This window comes from Melanerpes formicivorus, unplaced genomic scaffold (genome assembly GCF_026170545.1).
Source record: "Melanerpes formicivorus ecotype bairdi unplaced genomic scaffold, bMelFor1.0.p_v2 SCAF_17, whole genome shotgun sequence".
Lineage (NCBI taxonomy): Eukaryota > Metazoa > Chordata > Aves > Piciformes > Picidae > Melanerpes > Melanerpes formicivorus.
The window spans coordinates 11,933,582-11,948,740 of NW_027142369.1; positions in this window are offsets into that span (position 1 = coordinate 11,933,582).

Below are 15,159 nucleotides of genomic sequence, written 5' to 3' on the forward strand. Positions count from 1 at the left end.
TCACTGGTCTTGGCCAGGGGAAAATCAGACCCTAAGGACCTGACCCTCTTCCCATTCACTGCATCCACTGAGATTTCAACTTTCATTTATAAAAGGAGCAATGGTTTCTTTATTGGTTTTCTTCAAAACTCCTTGACATGATTTCTCTTAAAATAAAATTAAAAAAAAAACCAACCTTGAAATGAAAAATTCTCACAAAAAGTGAAATATTTGATTTTGTTAAAGGCAAAATAGCTTTTTATGAACAACTCAACTAAATCCATGCAATCCACAACTTTCTGAAATAGCTGGGCCAGTGATTATTTGTTTATTTAGTTGATATTTGCCTTGGTTGAGAGATTTTACAGCTAAATCTTTCTCCCTATTTTACCTAGGGACCCTGATGATCTCTGGGGATCAGAGCTGTGTGTACTGTGTTGTTCTTAAAGCCCCTCTTGTATTGTCTCCCTGCTTCTCAGATACTCATTTGCCTGTGAAGGCAGCATCTGCTCCTTAATCATTTGCCTTTGTTTTGCTCGGTGCTCTCCATTTAACATATCAGGAGCTCCAGAGAGCTGCTGCTAGTGGAGTATTTCTGTACACATACTTAACATCTTCCCTACAGGTCCAGAGATTTCCTAAAATCCTCCAGTGTAGTTATGGATTTGGTTGGTCTACAGGAATTTGATGGCCCAGGGTTGTCTCTGGTGACTGTAAACTAGAAATTCCTGGCTTCAGAAAATGATGCTGAAGAACATGGTGCTATAACCTACTGACCACAGCAAACTAAGAGGAGATTTGCACGCAATTTTGCTGCCCCTTTTTAGTGATGAAGGCAGTTGCGAGCCAGTGCTGTTACAGCATAGCATGAAGCTGAGGAGGAGGGCTAACAGCTTGGCATGCCCTATGCAGAAAAGAGCTGGGCAGGACCACACATGAACCTGTGGTGTGGCAGCCTGCAGCTGCTCACAGCTTTTCTGCTGTGCAAGGGGCCTTCTGCAATGTTGATTGTGGAACAGGATGGCCAGCAGCATCTGGCATGGGGGTGGGGAAAGCTTTGAAGTCAGCAAGAACTGTGACACTGTGCTGCAATGGCATGAGCTGCTACTGCTTGTAGGGCCGTGGAGAATACATGAGACTTGACAGTGAGGTCAGGGAGATAATATGAAGGAGCTAAAGTGGCTGGAAACCTGGAGAGAAAATGACAACTTCTTTTGCACTTTTTGAAGCTGAACCTTGTTTACTTCTGGGGACAGATGATCTGAAGAACTGATATAAACTAGTGGGTAAGCTAGAAATCCTGAGAAACTAAGGAAAACCTGTGGGTAATGAGTAGCAGAGGCAAAAAGAAGAAAGAATAATTTTGGATGTAAAATCCACCATATTAGAATTTTTTATTTTATTTAAGGAAATATGTTAAAGATAACTCACTGGTGAAAAGCAAACAGATAAGAGTGCAACCAAATGTATTCATGCATGACAAGATCAGAGGTGTAATTCTCTCAATGACACATTGTTCACCCTGGGTTTTTTTTTAGCATATATGGGGGAGGAGGAAGACAGCAGTCAGCCACTCACCCCTGACAAGGCAAATCTTTCATCTTGCATAAACCTAATGTAGTCCCCTTCTTGCTGTGGACACTGAGTTCCTGGTCTGTAGCAGCCTGTGAACAGGTGTTAGAAGGTAGGAAGTGCTTGGCACAGGTGAGGTTCAATGGAGACACCGTTTGCCAAGTTGAAGTGCATGCCACTGTAAGTTCTGTAAATGCAGGAATGTAAACTGGACAACAAAGTTTTGTGAACTGGACCACAAGTCGAGATTAATTTATCAAGCTCTTCCAAATACATCAACTGAAATAATGGAAATATAATCAAAAGTTATGTAATTCCTCCTTGCTTGTGGTTGGGGCCTGCTTGTGATGGTGGAAATATAAACTGAACTAGAGCATATAAAACGATTTCCAAGAAAAAGCCTTTGTTTAACATTTCCTATGCATCAGATACTCCACTTGCCTCCCAGACTTATGTATTCCAAATCATGCTTTCAGTGTCCACAGAAAATTCCTCCATCTATTTATACTTTCAAATCTATGAGCTTGTACATTAATAAATAGTAATGAACTCCTGAAGTAAATACCAATGTTACAGTTCCACTGGAGATCTTGCTGACATTTATAAGTATCTGCAGCTTTCATGGTTCAGGACCCTGGCAGAGCTCAGATATTCAGTTAAACTTTATCATGTAATTGTACATACGGCCTCTCCTTTGCAAGTATAATGTGTGGAGCTTATGGAATATTTCTGTTAGGTAGCACTGTCTGTATTTGCTTGTTTTATCAAAAGCTGTGTTGTGTGGGTGTATCTTAGCTGACCTAATAAAGCCATCATTTTTCATCTCAGCTGGCACTGAACAGCACACATAGTCTGGATGTTCCCAAGCTACAGCAATGTTGCTATCTTATGCTTACTCACTTCTCTGAATTCGTCACCCTTGTATATGCCTGTCTATTTATATGCTAGGAGATAATCCAACAAGACTAATGGCCACTTCACTTTTTGTGTATGCCTTTGTCTATCAACAGGATTACAGGACTTGGTTCCCTGTGGCAGAAAGTTTAGCTCAGTGACCCAAGAAATACTTTGCAGTTGAACACTGTCATTGCCCTGCTCCAAAAGGTAAGGGAGAGGAATTTTACAATGCAGCCTGGAACTGAACCTGGTGTGGGACAATCCTGAGCCATGGATTTTGCTGCTGGGATAAGGCCAAGCTGATGAGCTGAAGAACATCAGTAGCTGTTAACTTGAGTCTATCTTCTCCCACAGAAAATTAAGTGGCCAAGAGTGAAGGACTTGGGATGGAAAAATAATTTCAGTCTCAGTTTCAAAGGTGTTGTTCAGGTGATCTCTGAGCCAGCTTCTTGCTGATAGCTTCTAATCCTAATATTGCCTAACTGTGCAAAAAGACAAAAGACTGTCTCTTGACAGTCCTCTCATCCAAGCAACGATCACATAGCTGCAATCCCTGATCTCTATTGGAATTGATAGAGATTGATAAATTACAAAAAAAGTAATGGTTAAAATGTAATGGTTAAAATTCCTTTTTCACATGGTTAATTTTCACACTCCAAGGGAGTGGTCAGCCCTCAGCAGCATTAGATTTGATGGAGGGTTTGGGACAGTCAGAACAAGAGGAACTGTTCAGACAAAACCTGCTTGGTTTGTGTGCAAATGTCATGCTGATAGAGATGCTCCCAGTTACTCTGCACTGCCTGCCTGGGTTGATGGAGGGAACTTCTGTCACTTGCTAAATGGATTCTGCCAGCACTTCTGAAGCTCTAACTCTTCTCACCTTGAAAGGAATTTAAAAGTATATGTTAGCTCTTTAGGAAATAGTCACCTTAATGTCCTGTCCAGTACTAGAAACATGAGATCTGTGGTTGCCACTGCTACTGCTGAGGATAAGACCTTGAAGAGAAAGGTCAAGGCAAGCAGGATGGACTACTATTGAGGTAAACACAAGATTTCAGAAGCAGGTGGGATTTTGCTTTCAGGCTGCAGGACCGCAGCTCTGAGCACACCATGAAAAAACAGCTTTTTAGGAGAATGCATGAACCTTTAAACCTTCTTCTCTCCAGACTTCCAGAGATGTATTTATGCCAGCCTAAAACAAATGTTATATAGAGGAAGGAAGAAGGGCTTGCTGCATATGCCACAATACAGAGCAAGTCATGCAAAAAAAGCCAGTGTTGGTGGCACATGAAAAATTAGCTCCCTGAAGCAAAGTACGCAATGACTTATTTTTGCTGGCTGGAAAAAGTGCTTCTTCGATACACTACTTGTCCTACCTATTGCTCTTCCCAAGCACAGCTAACTAGCCTGGTGATTTTGCATATCAGATCTTTTTATTGACCACAGTAATGTTTGTAGGTGATGGCTAATGTAATGTGTGAGATAAAGAACTTGGCAGGGAGTCACTGGTTGACATGTAGCACTGTCCTCATTCTGATAAAAGCAGTGATGAAATAATTGCATACCTTAAAAAAATGGTTGTAAGGTTGTGTTCTGATCTGTATTTGGTAGTGGCAAATTCCTAAACAGGACAATGAAGTTTGCTTACATTAATCAGAAAACTACAGAAAAGCATTTGCCCTAATGTCCAACCTAAGAAGGGCTGGATGAAAGAAGAAAAGGAGCTAAGTTCTTAGGTATGTACCATCACCAGGAACTGGCCCAGTAGTGAGTTAAGAAAGATTAAAACAGCTGAACTGCTTTCACCAAACAGTGAGGCTGGTAAAGACCCCTGCACTGCCTATGCTTTGCCTTCTCCATGGCTGAAGATTTTGTCCAATATGCAGACATATGTGTGATCCCCCCAAAATGATTCATGGCACCACAGTGCCCAAAGCCTCCATCCAAGACCCGAGGCCGTGCAGAGGCAGGTGTGGTCCTTGCTGAGAATACCATCTGTCTGATTTGAAACCTGCAGAGAAGAACCATAGGGTGACAGGAGTGTGAGGGAAGGGCACATACTACTGGATGTGCAATCTCTTTGTCCCACTAGCTGAATCCTGCTAAAAATCACAGATGGGAAAATGAATTTTGAGCATTTTTGCATGAACTCACCTGTTAGGGCCCTGTTTACCATGTTGGTTGGTAAGATCTTGCTACTAACTAAAAAGTTTCTTGAGCTGTTTCCTTGCTAATATGTGTAGTTACTCCCAGTTTAGATAAGCCCAAAGGTAAAAAAAACCACCAAAACTCCTTTCCACTACTGTTTTGTTTTGATTCTCCAAAGAGAGGTCTTTTAAAGGTCACATCTTGACAGAATTCCTTTTTTACCCCCCTTTTGTGCTAAAATAGCTCGGTATTATTGACCTTGACAACAGTGCCTGAAAGGTTTAGTGACAATCTATTCTGTATCAACGAGCACATAAAACTGTTTTCATGGGCTGGGGGGCTCTCCGTGCATTTGATAGCAGGCAGATTGGCTTTTCTTGACAAGACATTGAGTAAAAAGATTTAATGTCTCCATCTCCATGTGAATTGGATCCTACCCTCCTGACATGAGATCCCCAGCCCCAGGGAGAGCCGTGCTCAGTGCTGTGTTGTTGCATTAGTCGCTCGTAATGGCTACACGGATAAACAGAGCATGACAAGAGCTAAATAACATTGTGAGGGGGGGAATAGTCCAGGTTTCCCCAGCCTCTCTGCTTTCCCAAACTTTTCAAACACGAAAAAGCAATAAAGTACTTTTAAAGGGGTCTATTTGTCCTCTAAACACTCTGTTTTGAAGCGTGCTTTGTGAAAGTAGATGTTGCACAATGAATAAGGTAGCCACGGCTCCTGTTAAGGATCAAACAAATCTGCCTTGGCTCTCTCAAGTGGCTTCAGATTTGGGGAGGTAAAGCAGCTGATCTGCCAACGTTTAACTGCTCTAGTGCTGCTGACTCCAGTTTCAAAAGGGTCAGTTCTCCAACACATGCTCTGGGACAGTAAGTCCCTCAAAACTGAATTTTTCTTTTTCTTGTCTTCATTCCAAGAATCAGACACAGAAATACAATTTAAAGTCTGCATTTGGTGAGACTCTGGCCCAAATAAAGGCGATGCAAATGTGCCAGGGGTGTCAGTAGGGCAGGATTTCACTTGTATAGTTAGAAACAGGTTTTGCCAGAATCCTGACTCTTTCCCCTTGAGTTACAATGATTACTGGGGGAGAAGGAAATAGGGAAGGGGGAGGGAAGAACTCTGTTAGATAAATAGATTAATAAAATATCATACAGTGGGAAAATGTACAATGACCACTGTTATTCTGGTGCTCTATACTAAAATTGGTATAGTAAGACACATGAAGAGAAGATGACAAGATAGAAATTAAAAGCTTTATGTGAGAATTTACATTTCTCTGGTTTAAAGGGTTATAAATAATCCTTCCTAATGGGCTGAGTTACCTCCCATCATTAGCCTTATCTCCATAATGCCTGTTCTATCTTGTTCTTCATTTCAGGGTCAAAAAAATTCACCTGGAAAAGCACCAACACACAGCAGATTTCCCAGAACCCAAGCAGGGGCACATATCAACCAGCCCTTTTACTAATCCACCACTGGGAAGTTGATCAAAGCTTTGTGTGCTTGTCCTCAGGGTGTCCTCCCCTGTATTACTGTGTCTAGAAGTGACGTGGAAGCATCATGAAAGCTCTTCTTGATCTCTTCTGGAGATGGAGGTTTGTTGCCCAAGGATCAAAAGCTTCTGTATCAGTCCAAAGGCAACTGGTGTAATTGAACTTTTGGAAAGAAATCATGCGGCTTACTGTAGCACAACCCCCAGGACAGGAGAAACACCGAGTACAGATACACCTTTCTTCTCACCTGTGGAAGAAGGATACAGCTTCCAGAAAGAAGTGGAGGTTGGTCTCTGCTCCCAGGCAACAAGTGATAGGACAAGAGGAACAGCCTCAAGATGCACCACAGGAGGCTTAAGTTGGACATTGGGAAAAAATTTCTTCACAGAAAGGGATGTCAAACACTGGACTGCCCAGGTGGAATGAAGTTCCCTCCAAGTGGTGGAGGCATCATCCCTGGAGGTATTTAAACGATGTGTATATCTGGCACTTAGTGACATCGTTTAGTAATGGACTTGGCAGTGCTGGGTTAACAATTAGACTCTTAAAGGTCTTTTCTGACCTAAATGATTCTCTGATTCTGTGGAACTGGATGAATGTTTTCCTGTGTGTACATACATTACTGAGCACCAAGGTGTATGAAGACAGCCCCCCAGATTCCATCCTCTTTTTCTTCTCAAAAGAGAGAGTACAGTGTTACTGTACTGTTCAGATTCTTGCTTCAATCATTTAAAAGGTAACTTGTAGATCGAAAGAGTCTTGAAAAAAACAGAGACCCAGGTTATTTGAAATACAATCTTGGTCAGAATGAGCCACTGTGGGGTTCCTTTCCCAAGGCAGCCCCTACTTTGGGAATGAGAACAAAAGGGAACAATAGCAGAGAGTGAACAAACCTCCACAAAACTCAAGGAAAGAATGAGAAAGAAAAGTGAAAATATTAATAATTTCCTCACCAGCATACTCCCGAGCAGGGCATTTGTTTTTCCTGCATGAAAAGTCCTTACTTTGCTATCTAAGACAATCACCTGGTATCTAGCTTGCCTTCAGCTCTTTCACCTCATTTCAAGCATGCAATTATTTACACCAGGTGCATTGCTTCAGCCCATCTCTTGTGACCACCCCATTCACAAGAAAAGGACTGAAATTTACCAGTCTCCACTACAGCCCCTTTGTACGTCTCTGCCCTGGGTATAATGTTACATTGACAAGTGGCTTAGCACAGTGGGAAGGGAAATAGAATTTATCCAGTGAACAAAGGGTATTAGTGCTCCCTGCCTCTAACCCCAGGTGACTGGACAGGTCCTCTGGTGACAGGCATTGTGGGTCATTGTCAAGGGTCAGGTCTGGGCTGGCCACTACAGGGATTACAGATGGTCTCTATTAGTCCTTACCCTCCCTAAGGGGAAGAGAAAGGGAATAAGGGAGAGAGATGCATTGGAAAAGAAATGTGAAAAAGCTTTAATGAAAATAATAACAGTAAAATTAAATAGGTACAAATATATATGCAATTATCATTAGCTGATATTGAACACAACTCTCCTGATGGCAGTTACATCACTGTCACCCCTGATGCTGTGTGGCACACACTGGGCAAGTCCTAGACTGGATTCAGAGTGCATGGGAAATAGATGCAGGACCAGGATTTAGGAACTGAGTTCAGGAACTCATGGATTGGGATTGAATGCAGAATGGGCAGAATGCTCATCAGATGCCAGTCACTGAAGAAGAGGCTTGACCTTTGTGATCCCTCAGCTTCATACTGAATATGAGGTATTACAGGATGGAATCCCTTGCTGGTCAGTTTAGTTTACCTGTCCTGTCGACTCCTCCCTGCAGGTGTGACCTTCGCCTCTGCACCCCCAACAAGGGACACAAGATTTAGCAGTAACCATGATCTGCATAGGAGCAAGTATAAGCAAGAGCCTGTCTGTATCCCAGTCCTTGGAACTAACTATAAACAACCAATGCTATTGTTGCCAGAAACAGGCACTGCCTGCAAAAACACACTATTAACTTCAGAAAGTGCCATCACTGAGTAGAGACTGAGTTGGAAAGTCAAATCACTGAGCAGAATTAGTTCTACTCTAACTCAAATCAGAACAGCCACACAAACCCCTGAGCAGGGCAGCAGTGCTGGCAGGCAGCTGCACTTGCAGGAGCCCACAGCTGTGCGCAGCCACACTGATTTGTGCTGTTACATGAATTTTATCTGTCAGGGTCCTCAGTGCCGATGGTGGGTGGTCAACTCAAGCAGCTTTCACCTTCTCCCTTCCCAACTATCAGTATAAGATTGTCCCATTGCTGCTGGATTCAGTCTGGCCTTTTGTGCACAGAGTTGCCTGGAACTTTGTTGATGGCTGCATTCGGAATCAGGTGCAGCTATAGCAATGCCTGAAAACCCAGGTCTCGTGGCACCCATGACGCTGCCTCTTTGTTTCACTAAACCTCCTGGAATTTGCCTGTTGCATCCATGCCATGCAGGACCTGTCCTTTTGTGTGCATCCAGGAACTCTCCCAGGCCAGGGCTGATCCATGACATATGCCCCTGGGCTCTGCTCTAAAGCAAGCAGTGACAATAGTAATGAGGGGAAAGTGAGGAGTGGGATTACTTTAGGTTGCAGCTCCTGTCCTTTGATTTGTTTAGATGTATCAAGTCCAGGTATGGATGAATAAGGGGATGAAGGGAGCTGGGATGCTCTTTGTTTAGCCCTGTCTACATAGCACACAAGCCGCTGCATGGACAAGAGCAGTCCATTTTTACCCATCTCAGTCAAAGATGTGTCCCGTCTTTCAGTCCCAGAAAGATCCCAAGATCACAGATCACACAGATGAGAATAAAATTATGGAGAAAATTATGCCAGATAAACCCTGATTCTTCCAACACTTCTCATTGCTTTTCTTCCCTGAAAAGCAGAAGCAATAAGCAAAACAAGTCCTGGATGCTAGAGGGGAGAAATTCTTCCTTGTTCAACTTCAGCCTACACCCCCCCAGCCTCTGCTGCCTCACCTATGCTTAGAGTGGAGGCAGTGGGAGTTCCCAGTTGTTTCTTTTCAAAAGCAGTTCTGGTTCCCAATGAATACATGGTACACTCTGGCCATGCTTTCCTGTGGTCCTTCTCCAAATTTGGTCTCTTAAAAATGGCAGTTCACTGCCTCTACTCTGGCCTCCAATCAGAAAGGTGTGCTGGGGAAAGGTTACTACATCATGACTCACACGTTGCACTTGGGCAAGTGATGTACCCCAGGGATCAATATAGGGGTCAAAATGGCTTAACCTCTTTATTACTGACCTGGGTGACAGGAAAGAGTGTACCCTCAGCAAGTTTGCAAGTGGCATAAAACTTGGAGGCTTGGTGGTTACACCAGAGGGTTGAGCTGCTGTTCAAAGAGAACCTTGACAGGATGTTGAAGCAAGTTAACAGCATTCTCCTGAAGTTCAGCAGAACAAAATGTGAAGTCTTGCACAGGGGAGGAACAACTCTTCACCATCAGCACAGGCTGGGCACATACTGGCTGGGAAACAGCCTTGCATAGAAGTACCTGTGGGTCCTGTTGGACACCAAATTGACCATGAGTGAGGCACATGTCCTCATGGCACAAAAGACAAACAACCTTTGCCTTGGGCAGAGCACTGTCAGCAGGTCAAGAGAGGTACCATGCATGAAAGCCCTGTTGGAGCAGGAGGGGATTTATCTTGCACAGGCAGGCTCACTGGGAGCTTTACAGCAGTGGTGGCCCCTCCTCAGCAGAGTGCTCTTGGCACTGTGACTATACCCAGTACACTGATTCTTGAAGATTTCCAGTACCACCACAAAACCTCAGCTCTGCTGACATCTGCCATGGGAACTCCCCACTGCATGGCCAGTCAACCAGAGGTTACAGGCAGTGCTGTAGGAGAGGTCCTCAGCAAGGAAAAGAAGGATGCTCCTGCACACATAAAAATTATTTTGTAATAGTTCCCCCCCCCCCCCCCCCCGTACTCCCCCCCTCCCTTCCTTTTTCCTTTTCTTTCTAATCCATTGCCAAATCTACAAAGAAAATTCAGGAGAGGGCAGCAGTACAGAAGTTGTTTCCTCTGAATCTTCTTAAAGTAGCAGCTTACAACAGACTTAGAAAGCTGTTCAGGCAGGCAGCTTTGCTGAACTCAGCACAACCTTCTGCTAAAGCCCCTTCTGCTGTCTGACCCACCCCTGCCAGGGCACTGCTCCTTCTGACATGAGCGTGCCCATGGGTTGCTGTGAAATATGCTACGGAGGCACCTTTCTGCTCTTCCTGCAGATGCTTCTGACTCATGCTGATCTACCAGAGATTAGGGAATCCAGCTTTTGAAATGCTCACAAACATGTGTTTTTAAAAGAAAATAAATTAATTGAAACAACATTGGTCCAAGCCCTATCAGGGCAGAAATCAGACAAGAGGCAGGAGGAATGTCCTTGAGCATTTTCACTTTTTTCCATGGCTTCCTCTGACCTGAAGGCTGGAAGAGGAAGTGGGCAGATGTTTCAAATGGAGACATTACATCATTGCTTTATTATATCCTCCATCTGTATGAACTGTAAGACATAAATGGGGCCAAGCATAATTATTCAGAAAGAAATTAAGCTATGAGCAAGGCACGTGCACAGCCCCAGGGGGTAGCTTGCAATACAAGAGTATTTTGCCTTCCCTCTGGGACAAATGAAGATCTGCTCCTCCTCTGTGTTTTCCTGAGGTCACCTCACAACTGTTTTTAGAGCTTTTCCTCAGCTGCCTAAAGGAAGAGCACAGAAATGGGTAAGAAGCTGCCTTGCAGCATTGTCAGAGTTTTCAGTTCACTTGGGTCCCTGACATGACAACAGCATGTCTGTCTGTCCCACCCCACCACCTCTCACTGCCTAGCTCAAAAGCAGCAGCACTGTGTTACAGCCAACGAGCAGAATTAGAGACATTCTGCCCTTGGAAAGGCTTTGGCATGCCAAGGTGAAGGCTTTTGCTCAGTAAGAAGTATTTCAGGCCCCAGGTGCAGGTTTACCGTGTTGCAATACCCTGACTTTTGGAGTACACTGTAAATGCAAGTTTTTTTATCAGGCTATAGATTCAGCCTGTAGATAAATAGGAGACCACCAGCTTTTGGTTTTTTTAGTAATTTTCTATTAAATCTATTTTATTTTTCTGTAAACTTTCCGTGAATATTTATATTTTTTGTTTTCTCTTCCACTTCCTCTGCTATTTTTCATCATTCTTCATTATAACCAGTTGAGATGAACAGGCAGTTGTGGGCTCTTCCCACTCATTACTTGGGATTGTTTTGTTTTTCACTAGCTTGTTTCTCTATTTCCTGCTTTTCATTCCGGAAAGCATACCCTGTCTGCAAAGAGAAAGGGAAAGCGAGTGCAGCACATTGACCCTCAGATTTTTGCCCAAATTTCTACTGCTGAGATGTCTGGACCTTGTCTTCATACCAACCACATTTTCTACTGTTCAGTTCTGCAGCAGCCAGACTTAATGGCAACAGCCCAGGTCCAGCGTTCACCACTAACCAGGAGAAAGGGGCCATCCTATTCTACAAGGTCTCCCTGAGAACTGGCAGACAATTATTTGAAGCACAGAAGAAAAGAGGGTGAGAAATTTTCAGCAGTGACAGACAGTTTTACAAGCATTTACAAGTATCATTTATAAAAAAAGAGATTACTGCAGGAGGGTTCAGTGTTCACAGCTGGCTGGAAAAAAACCCTCAAATATAGTTTCCTTTGACTCTCCTTTATGCAACAGTTGGGACTTAGTCTGAAATTCAAATTAACTTTCATACCCAGCCTACTATTCCATTTTGTGCCCCAAAGCAAAATTTCCTGCATAATTGTGTGTATTTAGGTCAGTTCTCCATTGTTCACTGCTGCAAAGGAACTAGCTGATTCGCTACTGGAGAAAATTCCTAATACAGTGCTCAACAGCACTTTTGCAATTAGACATTGTGCTCCTAAATGATACTGCAACGTAGGCATGTGTTTGCTTGAGTAATGTCTTGAGACTTTTTTATGTCTGTTCTTGACAACAGGGTGACTTCATTTAAACACAGACCATATTTGACATTTATACAGGAATAAGCTGGTTTGACAAACTATATTTAGAAAAGTATTGATCCTTTTTATCCTCCACTTCTATCAAATATTAACCACAAGAATGAAATAGGTGCAAATATTAATCTTTTTTTATAGTTAGATTAATATTTGCACCTATTGCATAATTTAATATAGAGAAATAACATACATTTAATCTAGGTAAATAACACTTACCATGTTTCCCTATTCTAAGGTTCTTTTCACTGCATTTTTCCCCTGCACTTCATTTGTGTGAATTTCTTTCATTTATAAAGCTCTGCTGTGAGGACTCCAACAATATTTTCTGCATTTTCTGTTTCTGTTTGTTTGCAAAGCATGGATGGATTCATACAAATGTTTCAACTCATGCAGGTATCAAACAAAACCAAAACATTCTGAGTGCAATGCTCAGTTAACTGGCTTAGATCAGAGATTTATGCCAAGTGATTGCTTCGTCTCAGTCTCTTGCAATGAAGCAAGGAGCATGACTCAAAATGTCTATTTTCTATACATCTTAGAGAACCCGTGGTCTGGCCTTGTGGCTTTGCAAATATTTTTGTGAATGTGGTGCCAGAATAGGTCCAATACAGTTGAAACACATCATGGAAAAGCCCATCAGGGCTGTAATTCAGGGCAATGGCACCAAAGGCTGGGAGGTGGAAAGCCAAAAGCTGGTGCTACATGTAGATTTTGAAACATTAATTAAAAAATCAAATCAACTCTCTACCACCCCAACCCCCCCCCCCCCAGAACACTTGCAAGCAACAACAAAGCATGGCAGATCTACCTCAGGATGCTGGGAGAGAGGGGGGAAAAGAATCAGGTCAAAGCACACGATATAGAAATCCTTGGGTTGCCGTAGGGCACAGCATGCAACGACCTCAGACTGTTTTGAAAATTGATTACAGAAGGCCTTCAGCTGAATGGAGTCAATGACCCTCTCTATGCACGACAAAAGATAAACAGCTACATCATCTCCTAGCTAATACATATGAGGGTTCCTGGCCCAAGATCCTCATGGTGGCTAGCAAAAGGAGACCGATGGAAAAAGCTCCTCCCAGCTGTTCTTCAGTCCAGGAGAGGAAAGCATTGGTTTTCTTTTCGTAAAGATTTGATTTCCACAAGATCAAACCAGACCAACCTCATTTTTCCTCCTCCCTTTCAAAAAAACATCACCAGCTGTGCTAGGGGTCACGATGTAATAGACAAAGAACGTGTGTAATGCAGGAACTGCAACTGCCTAATGAAATATATGTCAAAAGAGACAGCTGGCCTGGAGGCTTGAGCTGCCCAGCGTCTTTGTCTTAAGGTTTTCTCTAGCTAGAAGTACAGGAGAATTAGGACTGGTGAAGTGGGGAGAGTTTTGTTTGGTATATCCGACTGCCAGAGTCTCCTGTTCTATGCTTGCACCCTTCAGGTTTTGTAATTACTGCCCAGTTAAACTGCTTAGACAGTGTGAGCCAGCACCACCTATAAGAACAAAGGGTTTCTCTCCCAGTGAGCAGAAGATTCAAATACAGGAAAGCATCACTGAGTATGATTTGGGTAGCAAACAAGTGACAATATTAAAACTTATGATGCTCCAGCAGACACCAAAAAGTGAATCTATGTTACTGCTTGGGAGAGGCTCTGCTTCCAATAGCTGTTTCCATCATCTTCGTTACAGTGGGAGAACAAGAAAAGTTCTTGGTTTTGTGACACATGTTGAGTCTGCTCTCTCCATCAGTGCTGAAAGCACATAAGATATTTATGCTAATGATATAAAAACTTTTTTAAACTGATGAAGAGGAAGGAATTGTAACAGAAAGTACGGCCAGAGGATTAGGGAAGTGATTGTGCTCTTGTAATTGGTGCTGGTGAAGCCAGTTTTGGACCCTTCACTACAAGAAAGACATTGAGATGCTGGAGTGTGTCCAAAGAAGGGAAATGGAGATGGTGAAGAGTCTAGAACATGAGGCTTATGAAGAGTGACTGAGGGAACTGGGCTTGTTTATTGTGGAGAAAAGGAGGCTCATTGGTGATCTTCTCTGTAACTACCTGAAAGTAGGTTGTAGCAAGGTGGGGGGCAGTCTTGTCCTAAGTAACATGCAATAGCATTAAGGCAAATGGCCTGAAGTTGTGTCAGGGGTGGTAGAGGTTTGGTATTTGGAAATATTTCTTCACTGAAAGTGTTTTTTAAGCATAGGAATGGATAGCCCAGGGAAGTGGTGGAGTCACCGTCCCTGGAGGTATTTGAATGATGCGTAGATGTGGTGCTGAGGGACATGGTTTAGTGGTGGACTTGATAGCATTGGGCTGGACTCAATAATGTTAAAGGTCTTTTCCATCCTAAATGACTCTTATGGTTCAATGAACTGGGAATAAGCTTGGAGACCATGACTTCCAGAACACACTTAAATTGGGTCACAGGGATTATTACATCACCTGAAAACACACTCTTCACAGAATCACAGAACATTAGAGACTGAAAGGAACCCCCAGAGATAATTGGGTCTCACCCCACTGCCAAAGCAGGATCACCTAGGGTAGTCTGCACAGGAATGCATCCAGATGGATTTTGAATGTGTCCAGAGAAGGAGACTCCACAAGTTCTCTGGGCAGCCTGTTTCAGTGCTTTGTCACCCTCACTGTAAAGAAGTTACTCCTCATGTTGAGGTGAAATCTTCTATGTTCAAGCATAGAGAACATGATACACCAGCACTAGTTCACTAAACACATTTTTCAAGTAATGGTGCAAAAACCTTTTGAAGTAAAGCAATACTAAGTAAAGAAGAAAACAACAAAGGACCAAAAATCACTCCACTAATTTTCCTTGCCTTAGCTAATGTAGACTGTACAATTGTGTCTTCCTTTGCTTTTCTTTCCTTCTTTCAGAAGCACCCATAGAAACCATAGACAAAATGAACTGTGGGTCCAGCAACACAAAAACACATGAATAGACTTACATTTAAACATGACAGAAGCTCACTGGCTTTAGCTGGGAC